This window comes from Leptonychotes weddellii, chromosome 2 (assembly GCF_054177405.1).
Source record: "Leptonychotes weddellii isolate Sample4059 chromosome 2, ASM5417740v2, whole genome shotgun sequence".
Classification (NCBI taxonomy): Eukaryota; Metazoa; Chordata; class Mammalia; order Carnivora; family Phocidae; genus Leptonychotes; species Leptonychotes weddellii.
This window is the reverse complement of record NC_138370.1, coordinates 148,727,896-148,741,716: the sequence shown is the minus strand read 5'-3', so window position 1 is coordinate 148,741,716 and position 13,821 is coordinate 148,727,896.

Sequence of the window (13,821 nt, the reverse complement as noted above, 5' to 3'; positions counted from 1 at the left end):
ATTCCAGTGTAATTAACATACAGTGTCATATTAATTTCAGGTGTGCAATTTAGTGATTCAACAATTCTATACATTACTTAGTACTCATCATGATAAGCATCCTCTTAATCCCCTTCACCTATTTCACCCTTACCCCCAACCCATCTCCCTTCTGGTAATCATTAGTTCTCTATAGTTTATTTATTTATTTTTAAAGATTTATTTATTTATTTGAGAGAGAGAGAGCGCTGCATGAGTGAGGGAAGGGACAGAGGGAGAGGGAGGGGAAAGAATCTCAAGACTCCCTGCTGAGCACAGAGCCCCAGGTGGGGCTTGATCTCATGCCCTGAGATCATGACTCTAGCAGAAAACAAGAGTTGAAGGTGCAACCGATTGAGCTACCCAGGCGCCCCAGTTCTCTAAAGTGTCTGTTTTTCGGTTTGTCTTTTTTCTTTGTTTTGTTTCTCAAATTCCACATATGAGTCTTTCTCTGACTTATTTCACTTAGCATTATACACTCTAGATTCATCCATGTTGTGCAAATGGCAAGATTTCATTCTTTTTCATGTCTAAGTAATATTATATATATATATATATATATATATAAGATATGCCATATCATTTATTCATTCATCTATCAATGGACACTTTGGACATTTATCTGTCAATGGACACAGGTGCATATATCTTTTCAAATTAATGTTTTTGTATTTTTTGGGTAAATACCCAGTAGTGGAATTACTAGATCACATGTAGTTCTATTTTTAATTTTTTGAGGAACCTTGATACTGTTTTCCACAGTGACTGCACCAGTTTGCATCTCCGCTAACAGTGCATGAGGGTTCCTTTTTGTCCACATCCCCACCAATCTTTGTTGTTTCTTGTGTTTTTGATTCCAGCCATTTTGACAGGTGTGAGGTAATAACTCGCTGTGGTTTTGATTTGCAATTCTCTGATGATTAGTGATGTTGACATTTTCTCATGTGTCTATTGGCCATCTATATGTCTTCTTTGGAGAAATGCCTGTTCATATCTTCTGCCCATTTTTATTTTATTTTATATTTTATTTTATTTTTTATGTTATGATATGTTATTTATTTATTTTAGAGGGAGAGAGAGGGAGAAAGAATCTCAAGCTGACTCTGAACTCAGTGCAGAGCCCAACACAGGGCTCAATCTCATGACCCCAAGATCATGACCCAAGCTGAAATCGAGTCAGACACTCAACTGACTGAGCCACCCAGGTGCCCCTCTTCTGCCCATTTTTATTTTTATTTTTTTATTTTTTTTTAAGATTTTATTTATTTATTTGAGACAGAGAGAATGAGAGAGACAGAGAGCACATGAGAGGGAGGAGGGTCAGAGGGAGAAGCAGGCTCCCTGCCGAGCAGGGAGCCCAATGTGGGACTCGATCCCGGGACTCCAGGATCATGACCTGAGCCAAAGGCAGTTGCTTAACCAACTGAGCCACCCAGGCGCCCCTTCTGCCCATTTTTAAATTGGATTATTTGTTATTTGGTGTTGAGTTGTATAAGTTCTTGATATATTTTGGATACTAACCCTTTATCAGATATGTCATTTGCAAATGTCTTTTCCCATTCAATAGGTTGTCCTTTAGATTTGTTGATTGTTTCCTTTGCTGTGCAGAAAACTTTTATTTTAATGTAGTTCTGATAGTTTATTTTTGCTTTTGTTTCCCTTGCCTCAGGAGACATATCTAGAAAAATGTTACTACAGCTAATGTCAGAGAAATTACTGCCTGTGCTGTCTTCTAGGATTTTTATTGTTCAGGTCTCACATTTAGGTCTTTCATTCATTTTGAGTTTATTTTTGTGTATGGTGTAAGAAAGTGGTCCATTCTTTTGCATGCAGCTGCCCAGTTTTCCCAACACCACTTTTTTTAGAAGATTTTATTTATTTGAGAGAGAGAGAGAGAGAGAGAGAGAGAATGAGCAGTGGGGAGGGGCAGAGGGAGAGAGAGAGAAGCAGACATTCTGCTGAGCAAGAAGCCTGATGTAGGGCTCAGTCCCAGGACCTGGAGATCATGACCTGAGCCAGAGGCAGACACTTAACCAACTGAGCCACCCAGGCGCCCTTCCATTTGTTGAAGGAGACTGTCTTTTCCCATTGCATGTTCTTGCTGCCTTTGTCGAAGATTAATTGACCATATAATGGGTTTATTTCTGAGCTCTCTGTTTTGTTCTATTGATTTATGTGTCTATTTTTATGCCAGTACCATACTGTTTTGATTAATATAGCTTTGTTTTGTTTTAAAGATTTTATTTATTTATTTGACAGAGAGACAGCGAGAGAGGGAACACAAGCAGGGTGAGTGTGAGAGGGAGAAGCAGGCTTCCCACTGAGCAGGGGGCCTGATGTGTGACTCGATCCCAGGACCCTGGGATCATGACCTGAGCCGAAGGCAGACGATTAATGACTGAGCCACTCAGGTGCCCCAATTAATACAGCTTTGTAATATATCTTGAAATCTGGGATTTTGATACCTCCAGTTTTGTTTTTTTTTTTCAAGATTGCTTTGGCTATTTGGTGTCTCTTATGGTTCCATATACCTTTTAGGATTCTTTGTTCTAGTTCTGTGAAAAACACTGTTGATATTTAGTAGGGATTGTATTAAATCTGTAGATTGCAGGGTGCCTGGGTTCAGCTCAGGTCATGATCCCAGGGTCCTGGGATGGAGCCCTGCATAGGGCTCCCTGCTCAGCCGGGAGTTTGCTTCTCTCCCCCTCTCCCTGCTCATGCTTGTGTGCTCTCTCTGTAGATTGCTTTGGGTAGTATGGACATTTTAATATTTGTTCTTCCAATCCATGGGCATGGCATGTCTTTCCACTTATGTCATCTTAGTTTCTTTCATCAATGTTCTGTAGTTTTCAGAGTACAGGTCTTTCACCTCCTTGGTTAAGTTTATTCCTAGGTATTATTTTTGATGCAGTTGAAAACGGGACTGTTTTCTTAATTTCTCTTTCCTGCCACTTCATTATTCATGTATAGAAATGCAATGGATTTCTGTATATTGATTTTGTATCCTGTGACCTTACTGAATTCATTTATTAGTTCTAATAGTTTTTTGGTGGAGGTTTTCTTTTTCTTTTTCTTTTTCAAGATTTTATTTATTTATTTGAGAGAGAGACCGAGAGAGCATGAGCAGGGGGAGGGACAGAGGCAGAGGGAGAGCACAAGCACATTCCCCACAGAGTGCAGAGCCCAGGGCAGGGCTCGATCCCAGGACCCTGAGATCATGACCTGAGCTGAATTCAGACACCTAACTGACTGAGCCACCCAGGGACGCCCTAGGTTTTTATATATATAGTAGTATCATGTCATCTGCAAATAGTGAAAATTTTACTTCTTCTTTACAATTTGGATACCTTTTATTCCTTTCTCTTGTCTGATTGCTGTGGCTAGGACTTCCAGTACTTTGTTGAATAAAAGTGGTGAGAATAGACATCCTTGTCTTGTTCCTGATATTAGGGCAAAAGCTCTGTTTTTCACCATTTTGTATCATGTTAGTTGTGAGTTTTTCATAGATGCCCTTTATTATGTTGAGGTATGTTTTCTCTAAACCTATTTTATTGAGGGTTTTCTTTAATGAATGGATGTTGTACTTTGTCAGATGCCTTTTCTGCATCTGTTGGGTTGATCATATGATTTTTATCGTTTCTCTTAATGTGATGTATCATGTTGATTGATTTGCAAGTGTTGATCTACACTTGCATCCCAGGAATAAATCCCACGTGATTGTATTGAATCATTTTTGTAATGATTCAGTTTGCTAATATTTTGTTGAGGATATTTGTATCTATTTTTCTTGGATATTGGCCAGAGTTCTCTTTTTTTGTGTGTGTCTTTATCTGGTTTTGGTATCAGGGTAATGCTGACTTCATAGAATGAATTTTTTAGCTTTCCTTCCTCTTCTATTTTTGGAAGAGTTTGAGAAGAATAAGTATTAACTCTTCTTTAAATATTTGATAGGTTTCACCTATGAAGCTTTCTGGTCCTGGATTTTGTTTGGAAGTTTTTGATTACTGATTCAATTTCATTGCTGGCAATCAGTCTGGTCAAATTTTCTACTTCTTCTTGGTTAAGTTTTGGTAGGTTATGTGTTTCTAGGAATTTATTCATTGCTTCTAGGTTGTCCAGTTTGTTGGCATATAATTTTTATAATATTCTCTTGGGCACCTGGGTGGCTCAGTTGGTTGAACATCTGCCTTTGGCTCAGGTCATGATCCCAGAGTCCTGGGATTGAGCCCACATCGGGCTCCCTGCTCAGCAGGGAGTCTACTTTTCCCCTTCCCCTCTGCTTGTGCTCTCTCTCAAATAAATAAAATCTTAAAAAAATAATATTCTCTTATAATCATTTGTATTTCTGTAGAGTTGGTTATTTTTCCTCTTTCATTTCTGATTTTGTTTGAGTCCTCTCTTTCTCTCTCTTTTTGTTGTTGTTACTGTTGTGTGTTTCTGTTTTTATGAGTCTGGCTAAGGGTTAATCACTTTTGTTGATCTTTTTTTTAAGATTTATTTATTTTAGAGAGTATGAGTGGGGGAGGGGTGGAGGGAGAGGGAGAGAAGCATACTTTCTACTGGTTTGGGGTTTTGTTTATTCTTTTCTAGCTCCTTTAGGTGTAAGGTTAGGTTACTTATTTAATTTTTTGCTTGTTTTTTGGTTTTTTTTTGCTTCTTAAGGTAGGCCTGTAATGCTATAAATTTCCTTCCCTCTTAGAACAGCTCTTGCTGCATCCCAAGGATTTTGGACTGTTTCATTTTCATTTGTCTCCATATGTATTTTTTAATTTCCTCTTTGATTTCTTGGTTGACCCATTCATTGTTTACTAGCATGTTATTTAACCTCCATGTCTGTGTTTTTTCCAGATTTTTTTCTTGTGATAGATTTCTAGTTTCATAGCTTTATGGACAGAAAAGATGCATGGTATGACTTCAGTCTTTTTTAATTTGTTGAGACTTCTTTTGTGGCCCCACGTGTGATCTGTTCTGGAGAATGTTTCACGTATACTTGAAAAGAATGTGTATTGTGGGGTGCCTGGGTAGCTCAGGTGGTTAGGTGTCTGTTTTCAGCTCAGGTCATGATCCCAGAGTCCCAGGATCGAGTCCCACATCAGGCTCTCTGCTCAGCGGGGAGTCTGCTTCATCCTCTGACCCTCCCCCATCTCATGCTTTCTCTCACTCTCTCTCTCAAATAAATATATTTTTTAAAAAAAGAATGTGTACTGTGCTGCCAATGTGTCTATCAAAGCCACTGTTTCCTTGTTGTTTATCTGTTTGGATGATATATCCATTGATGTAAGTGGGGTGTTAAAGCCCCCTACTATTATTGTATTACTATTGATAACTTTTTTATGTTTGTTATTAGCCACTTTATGTATTTGGGTACATAAATACTTATAATTGCTATATCTTCTTGTATTGTTCTTATGATTATATAGTGTTCTTCCTGTCTCTTGTTCTTTTCACTTCCGTTTGCATGATAAATGCTTTTCCATCCCCTCGATTTCAACCTGCATGTGTCTTTAGGTCTGGGATGAGTCACACTCAACCAACTAAGTCACCCAGGTGCCCCAAGTGTCTTGCTCTTTTATCCATTCCATCACCCTATGTCTTTTGATTGGAGCAATTAGTCCATTTACATTCAAAGTAATTATTGATAGATATGTATTTATTGCCATTTTGTTATTTGTTTTATGGTTGTTTTTGTAGTGTTTGTACCGTTCTCTTGCTCTCTCATGGCTTGCTGGCTTTCTTTAATGATATAATTGGATTCCTTTCTTTTTATTTTTGCATATCTATTATTCATTTTTTATTTGTGGCTACCAATAGGTTTATATATAATACCTTATGCATCTAACAGTCTGTATTAAGTTGATGGTTGCTTAAGTTTGAACCCATTCTAAAAGCACTAAATTTGTACTCCTCTTCCTTCCACCATGTTTTAGGTAAAATTGTCATGCTTTATATCCTATTATTTTGTGAACCTCTTGACTGATTTTTATAGAGATAATTAATTTTATTGCTTTTGTGCTTCCTACTTTTCTTACTCCTGCTTTGTTTCTTTTCCACTCAAAGAGTCCCCTTTAACATTTCTTGTAGGGCTGGTTTAGTGGTGATGAATACCTTTAACTTTTGTTTGTGTGGAACTTTTTTTTAAGATTTTTTTTTTTTTTAATTTTTAAGTAATCTCCATACCCAACATGGGGCTTGCACTTACAACCCTGAGATCAAGAGTCACATACTACCAATTTAGCCAGCCAGGCGCCTCTGGGAAGCCCTTTATATCTCCTTTTATTTATTTTTATTAATTTTTATTTTTTTAAACACTTTATCTATTCAGTAGAGTCAGAGAGAGAGAGAGAGAGAGGCAGAGGGAGAAACAGGCTCCCAAGGAGCAGGGAGCCCGATGCGGGACCCGATCCCAGAACCCCAGGACCACTACTCAAGCCGAAGGCAGACGCCCAACCATCTGAGCCACCCAGGCGCCCCTCTCCTTTTATTTTGAATGATACCTTTGCTGGATTGAGTATTCTTGGTTGCACGTTGTTTTCTTTCAGCACCTCGAATATATCATGCCACTATTCTCTGGCCTGCAAAGTTTATGCTGAAAAATCAGCTGATAGCCTTATGGGGTTTCCCTTGTATGTATCTGTTTTCTTTTTTTCTTGCAGCTTTTAAAATTCTCTATCACTGCTTTATGTCATTTCAGTTCCTATGTATCTTGGTGTGGACCTCCTTGGGTTGATTTTGTTGGGGCTCTGTGTGCCTTCTGGATCCATATTTCTGTTTCCTTCATTTGGGAAGTTTTCAGCTATTATTTATTCCTTCAAGTAAATTTTCTGCACCCCTCTTCTCTCTCTCCTTCTTCTGAGATCCCTATAATGTGCATGTTATTATGCTTGATGGTGTTGCTGAATTTCCTGAATACATTTTCATTTTTTATTATTATTTTTTCTCTCTCCTATTTAACTTGATTGCTTTCCGTTATTCTGTCCTCCAGGTTGTTGATCTGTTCTTCTGCTTCCTGTAGTCTATTTATCCCCTCTGGTGTATTTTTGATGATTCTTTTTTTTTTAATTTCAGAGATAGAGAGCATGTATAAGCATGAGTGGGGGGAGGGAGAGAGGGAGAACAAGACTCCCTCTTGAGCAGAGAACCCCATGCAGGGCTTGATCCCAGGACCCTGGGATCATGACCTGAGCCAAAGGCAGATGCTTAACTGAATAAACCACCCAGGCACCACCCCTTTTTATTTTACATTTTTCTTTTTTTCTTTCTTTTTTTAAAAGTAATTTCTATACCCAGGAGGGGGGATCAAACTCACGACCCCGAGATCAAGAGTCATATGCTCTACCAACTGAGCCAGACAGGTGCCCTCTAGGGTATTTTAAATTTTAGTTATTGAGTTCTTCATCTCTGATTTTTTTTTCATGTTTTCTCTTTGTTGATGATCTCACTGAGGTCCTCCACTTTTTTTTTTTTTCCTGTACAGTGAGTATCTTTATGAGCATTTCTTTAAATTATTTGTTAGGTATATTACTTATCCATTTCATTTAGCTCTTGCTGTGATTTTGTCCTGTTCTTTCATTTGGGACATATTCCTCTGCCTCCTCACTTTGTCTAACTCTTTGTTTCTGTGTGTTTGGAAAGTCAGATACATCTCCTGCTCTTGAAACTAGTGGCCTTATGAAGAGAGATCCTCTAGTGCCCTGCAGTGCATTGTCTCTTGTTCACCAGAACCTGGTGCTTCAAGGATGTCTCCTATATGTGTTGCATGCGTCCTACTATTGTGGCTGCACTGCATTTGCCTTAAGTCAGATTGTCTGCAATGTCTCTCTTTGCTTATTGTGGGCAGGGTTTGGTCCCTCTGTTGTTAGTGACTTGAGTTGAATCAGATCAGGCAGTTTCCAGAGCTGCAGTAGCACTAAACTACAGGGAACTCTTCCTCTGTTGTCCCTTGAGAAGCTTTTGTTGGTGGGTGGCACACGCAGTCACAGAACAGATGTTTGCTCCCAGCCCACTGCTATGGCCACAGTATGACTGGTATGGGTGATTATCTTCCCCTCTCCCCGGGAAGAGAGTCACTTTGGAGTGGTCTTGGTCTCTGTTGGGGCTGCTTGCACATTGCCAGGCTTGTGGGACCACTTTGGATGGATAACTGCCAAGGGCACGTTGGGGGAGAAGATTGGCAGGAGAATGTGGGGGCGGGACATATGGTGCCTGCAGGGTACACATCCACAGGAGAGCATGGGTTGGGATGCGCTGTTAACAAGCTAGGTGGAGAGTGTTCATGCTGTGCTGGTTCCTATGGTGTCCATGTATCTAGGCTGGGGGGTGTGAGAGGGAAATGGCACCTGCCAGCTATGTTGTTCTTGGAGAAATCTCCCAAAGATCCCTGCTCCTCCAGCACTTGCTATGAGATTAGTAAAGAAATCTTCCCGTATACCTCAGGCATTTCTCAAACTGCTGCTGCTTTACTGTATCTCAGTGGGGCTGTTTGTTATGCTGTCTCTTCAAGGATGAGGACGCAGTTTCCTTTCACTTTCCTGTTTCTCCCAGAGCCAAACCCAGTGGTTTTAAAGTTCCAGGTGTTAAGCCCCACTGATTGTAAGAACTTGAAGTTAGGCCCCTCTGTTTTTCAAAGCCAAATGTTATAGAGATTCGTCTTCCAAGTGTGGGTTTCTTGTGCATGGCGTGCCTGATGTGGTGGGGTCTTCTCCCCTCCACTCTCCATGTTCTCGGAGTCCTCCCTCCCACAGACAGGCCTGTGGGTCCATTTGCTCCTGACTCTGTCTCCAGCACCCCCATTCTCTTTGGTGTGGCCTCTTATCTACATTTAGCTGTGTAGAATGTGTTCTGCCAGTCTTCAGGTCATTTTCTGGGTTATTTACACTGATGTGGGTGTTATCTAGGTGTATCTGTGGGATGAGGTGAGCTTAGGATCCTCATACTCTGCCTTCTTCCCTGAAGTTCCCTGAAGTTCTCTCACAATTTCTGAAGCATAAGTTTACATGTGTCAGAATTTCATAAAAGTCTCGTGTCACAATATATTCCAGAGATTGCAATATTGTTAGTGTTTTTGCCTTTCAGGATTGATTCTAGCAATTCTAATAGAGAACAATTCAAACACAAGAACTCCAAGTTGTTATAGAGAATGACGAGGCTGATATAACCGAGGTACAGTTTCTTTATTTGATTATTTTGAATCTAGGAGCTTCTGTCTTCTGCCTAGAAGGTGAAGAAAGCTGTAAAGAGGGTGATTACTGCTAATCCGCAAAGTCATTTTCTTGAACGCATCAGAGAAGTAAAGTAACCAGATGGCCTGAAATTTAAACAAAGGTGCCTCAGACACAAGGGGTTTTCATCTACACATGGGTGCTTTCACGTGTCATTCATCAACATTCACAGGGATCGTTGGGCACAGGTGGAGGCCAGAGACAAGCCTTTCTTGGTGGTGCAGGCCTGGGAAGGTGAGCACCTGCTGCTGTGTCAAAGTAACCAAGTCCTGCCTGGACTCTTTCCCTGTGTAACAAAACTCATAGTTGCTGGGAAAGGAAAGTGACTCTTCACCCCTGAGTATAGGTGTAGATCAGATAAGGTTGGGGAAAGAAAAAGATCCCTGTCCCATGGGGAAGGAGCAGAAAACCATCCTGGAACCAGACCTTTAGAGGCTCCTACTGCTGGGAGAGGTCAGAATCACAGAGGAAGCCCCATCTCTTGGAATGTTTTTTACCAGGGGATCCGTTTTCTGGCGAGGCCTCTCTTCCTGGATTGCAGCTGGCCATCTTCTCTCACAGCCTTTCCTCCGTGTGCACAGCTGGAGAGAGTACACAAGTGAGTTCTCTGATGTCTCATAAGGACAGGAACTCCTAAGAGAAGGAACCTGATCAGTCACTGTGAATATGGTGGCCTCTTGTTTACACATAGTGTTTTGTATCTTTGGTTAATAAAGTCAGTTGTGGCCATGACCACAGTGGAGAAAATGGTTTCCAGACCTGCCTAACTGAGAACCAGATTGACTCCAGCAAGTAACCCTGTGAGGAGTGGAACTCACTGATGAGAAGGGTGCTTTTTTTTTTTTTAAGATTTTATTTATTTATTTGACAGAGAGAGACACAGTGAGAGAGGGAACACAAGCAGGGGGAGTGGGGGAGGGAGAAGCCGGCTTCCTGCTGAGCAGGGAGCCTAAGGGGGGGCTCAATCCCAGGACCCTAGGATTGTGACCTGAGTCAAAGGCAGACACTTAACGACTGAGCCACCCAGGTGCCCCGAGAAGGGTGCTTTGCCTGCAAATTCAGTTATTGTTAATAATGGTGCTTTTGACATGATGTGGATTTGACAGTCCGGTTACTTAAGTGGATGCTGCATTGTTTTGCATAGTTAAAGATTTTTTGAAGAGGTCTCATTTATCAATTTTTTTTTTCTTTTTCTTTTAAGTAATCTCTACTCCCAACGTGGGGCTTGAACTTAAGACCTGGAGATCAAGAGTCGCATGTTCTACGAACTGAGCAAGCCAGGTGTCCCGTGTCTCATTTATCTTAAACTTTATTGAGGTATAACTTACCATAAAATATAATTCAGTGGTTTTTAGTAAATTTATTGAGTTGTGCGACAATCACTGCAATCCAGTTTTAGAACATTTCCATCACTCTGGTAAGATCCCATGAGCCCATTTACAGTTAATCCCTGCTCTTAGCCCTGGCCAACCACTATTCTACTTTATATCTCTATAGATTTTGCTTCTCTGGATATTTTATATACATAGAAGCATAATAGTTTTTTGTGTCTGGCTTTTTTCACTTAGCATAATGTTCCTGGGATTTATCTATGTTGTAGCATGATTAGTATTTCCTTCCTTTTTATTGCTTAGGATTCCATTGTATATACACATCACCACCTCATTGCTGTCTCATTGCTGCCGTGAAGTACTGAACCCAAGCTTTCCAGGGTTCCTGCCTGAATTCACTGAGCAAATGTCTTCTTTGCATCTCGGCAACCCATACTCTCAATGATTCAACTTTCCTAGGGGCAGAGATTCTAGTTGCAATGCCAGCCCTTTCTGAGCCTCTTTGCTCAACTGTTATTGTTGAAAAATATTGATCACAAGCAGGGATATTAAAATGGACATGAACTCAGGCAGAAATCTTTCTAATCTGTTCCTTCCCACATTCAGAATCTTATTCTCCCCAAAGCCAAATAGCAATGAAGGCCATGTTTGCACAATGGCTTTCTTCTTGTCTCTACTAATTATTACGGCATATTCATAACTCCTTCATCCTTCCATAGGAATTGTAATATTTAGGTAGTTCTCACCCTCAAAACACAATGCCAAAATTATCAGTAAGATAGAAATGCATTAGTGAAGATCAGGTCTTTGGGCAACAAACACTTTGCTATTTATGTTGCTATTGTCACAAAAAAGGTGGAACCAGCAGGAGATTGGAGATGATGTAATATTTGGTTTATAAAATATTTGTGAAAGTTTTCCTCTGAATCAGCTTTGGAGACTGAGATCTGCTTGACTATCATGGCATGGTGGATGCCTTGTGATCAATAGAAGATCCTAGTTGTGCGAATGTGTGGAGAGAGAGAAAAGCAATGGGATCTGTCTAGTTTTGATCCCAGTGAGCTCTGACTTCTAAAAAGAGGCAGGCCCTTCTGTTCATAATTCTAAGATTCCATGGGCAGACCAAGCTGGGCCTGTTCTACATAGGACATTTAAAAGAACCTCTGTAAAATGGTTACAAGTTAGATGGCTTTAGGGGTACCAGCCTTCTGCCTTTCAGTTCTTAGCCTGAGGTAGGTTGCAAAGGGGCAGGTTCCTCTTGTGTTCTGAAGCTGGCCTATCTCTGGAAGGTACACTCCATTGTAAGTTAGGTGAAACCAGATGGCAAAACCGCCAAACCTTTTAGAGGAAAATGGTCTCAGGCACTTCTTTGGGTTGAGGATGTATGGCCATCAGGGTGAGTCTCTTCTAAAAATGCTGAGAACAAAACTAAAAGAGGTGCTTCAAGGGGGGACACTGCCTGGGTCTCCACCAGAATTTGCTTTTTGGAGAAGCACGGTAAGGTGCTGCGGTTACAGAAAGTTTGTCCAAAGAAGCCACAGGAATGGTCAGCACACCCAAATTTGTGCTTGGGAAGGGAGTGCACTGAGGACAGCAGGTGAGCAAGGTTTGGGGGCTGGGACCTGGTCTTGCAGTTTACAGAGGGAGTAATGCTTCACACATGGGAAGTGCTCAGTGTTTATACTGCCCAACTAGCAGGCTTCTTTCTGGTCCTTCCCCTGCTAGAGTTTGCCCTTCCTTATGGTCACCTTTGCCCAGGGGGTCCTCAACCTGAAGAGCCACCTCCTGCATCAGATCCAGCTCATTGTGAGGCAGAGGCTTGCTCAGCCCAGCCCTTTTTTAGGAACCTGCATCTCCTCTCAGAGTTGCATTTCTTTATATAGAAAAGGTAGGTTTTGTTTCTACAGCATCTATCGGGGCTCTGAAGTCCAGACAATATATAACCTGAAACAGTCATAGCTGTCTGTGTTGTACCTTTTGCTTTATATTGCTAGTCCTTCTAAGGCCCCAAACTAGTGTTTTCAATGTCAGCCCCTGGCATTGTGCCTAGTCTGTACAGATTAAATAAATAAATACCTGTAATGAGGAAAATCGCTCGCTACTCCTTACCCTTCAGTTTTTACTGGCTTCCATAGACTTGGACCTTGCTCCTTACATGGATTAATGACCTCTAATTGAATTACTTTCCAAGCTTCTCGCAGAATTTGATATAGTGCTATTTCCTAAAAGAATGGATTTTATTCAGAATGGTCTTTACTAGAGAACAGGAGTAACTAGAGAACGAAGGGAAGGAAAGTGCCTTTAGTTGGCAGTCAAGATCGAAAAATATTATTTGAGAAATACCCCAAAATGGAAATCCTGATTACCAGCCTGGCACAGATTCCTTAGAAAAGGGACCCACGTGTTCTTGTTGGCCTTTCATCTTTTTAAATTTATTTGAGAGAGAGAGAGAGAGGGAGTGCGCGCAAGCAGAGGGAGCGGGAGCAGGGTCCCCACTGAGCAGAGCCCGATGTGGGGCTCAATCCCAGGACCCCAAGATCATGACCTGAGCTGAAGTCAGATGCTTAACTGACTAAGCCACCCAGGCATCCCCATTGGCCTTTCAAGTAAGACACAAAATGAAGTAAAGAAGGTTTATTACTCTTATGGAAGTGAAAAATTAGAGCTCTGGTTTACAGGCTGAGGAGGTATGTGATTATGCACATTCATTTCCATTGTTCTACACTGTTGCTGGCTTACGGGACCAACTTTTACTTCTTGTGAGCATGCCATCATTATTATTGAGGCAGGCTGCAAAGCTTGTCGTCAGACTGTTAGAGACTTGCTGGTCTCCAGTGGTTTCTATGAACAGTTTATCCATGTGAATAGTGAAGGCAGAAAAGTCTTGACAATACAAATATCAAGGTGTTGAACGATAATCCCATTGAGGGTAAAATACAGAACCAGGCAGGATAGCTAGCTTTATTTCTCATTCTGCTCATTTCTTATTCCGGATACATGCAATTTACTTGCTTTCATCAGTTTTTAAACTAAATGTGCATGTCCAAAATTTGCAATAAATAGATGCATCATAGTATAAATGAAAGGCCACTTTTAGTTCTTGAGTTAAAAAGCAACTTCTAAAGTTTCCCAAATGTCTATCAGACTTTATCATCTATTATGTTCTCCCTGTCACTGTAGGTCAGATCAGAGTACATAGGAAATTTGAAGGTTTGATTTTTTCATTTATGATTACATTTGATTTCTTATAAGGA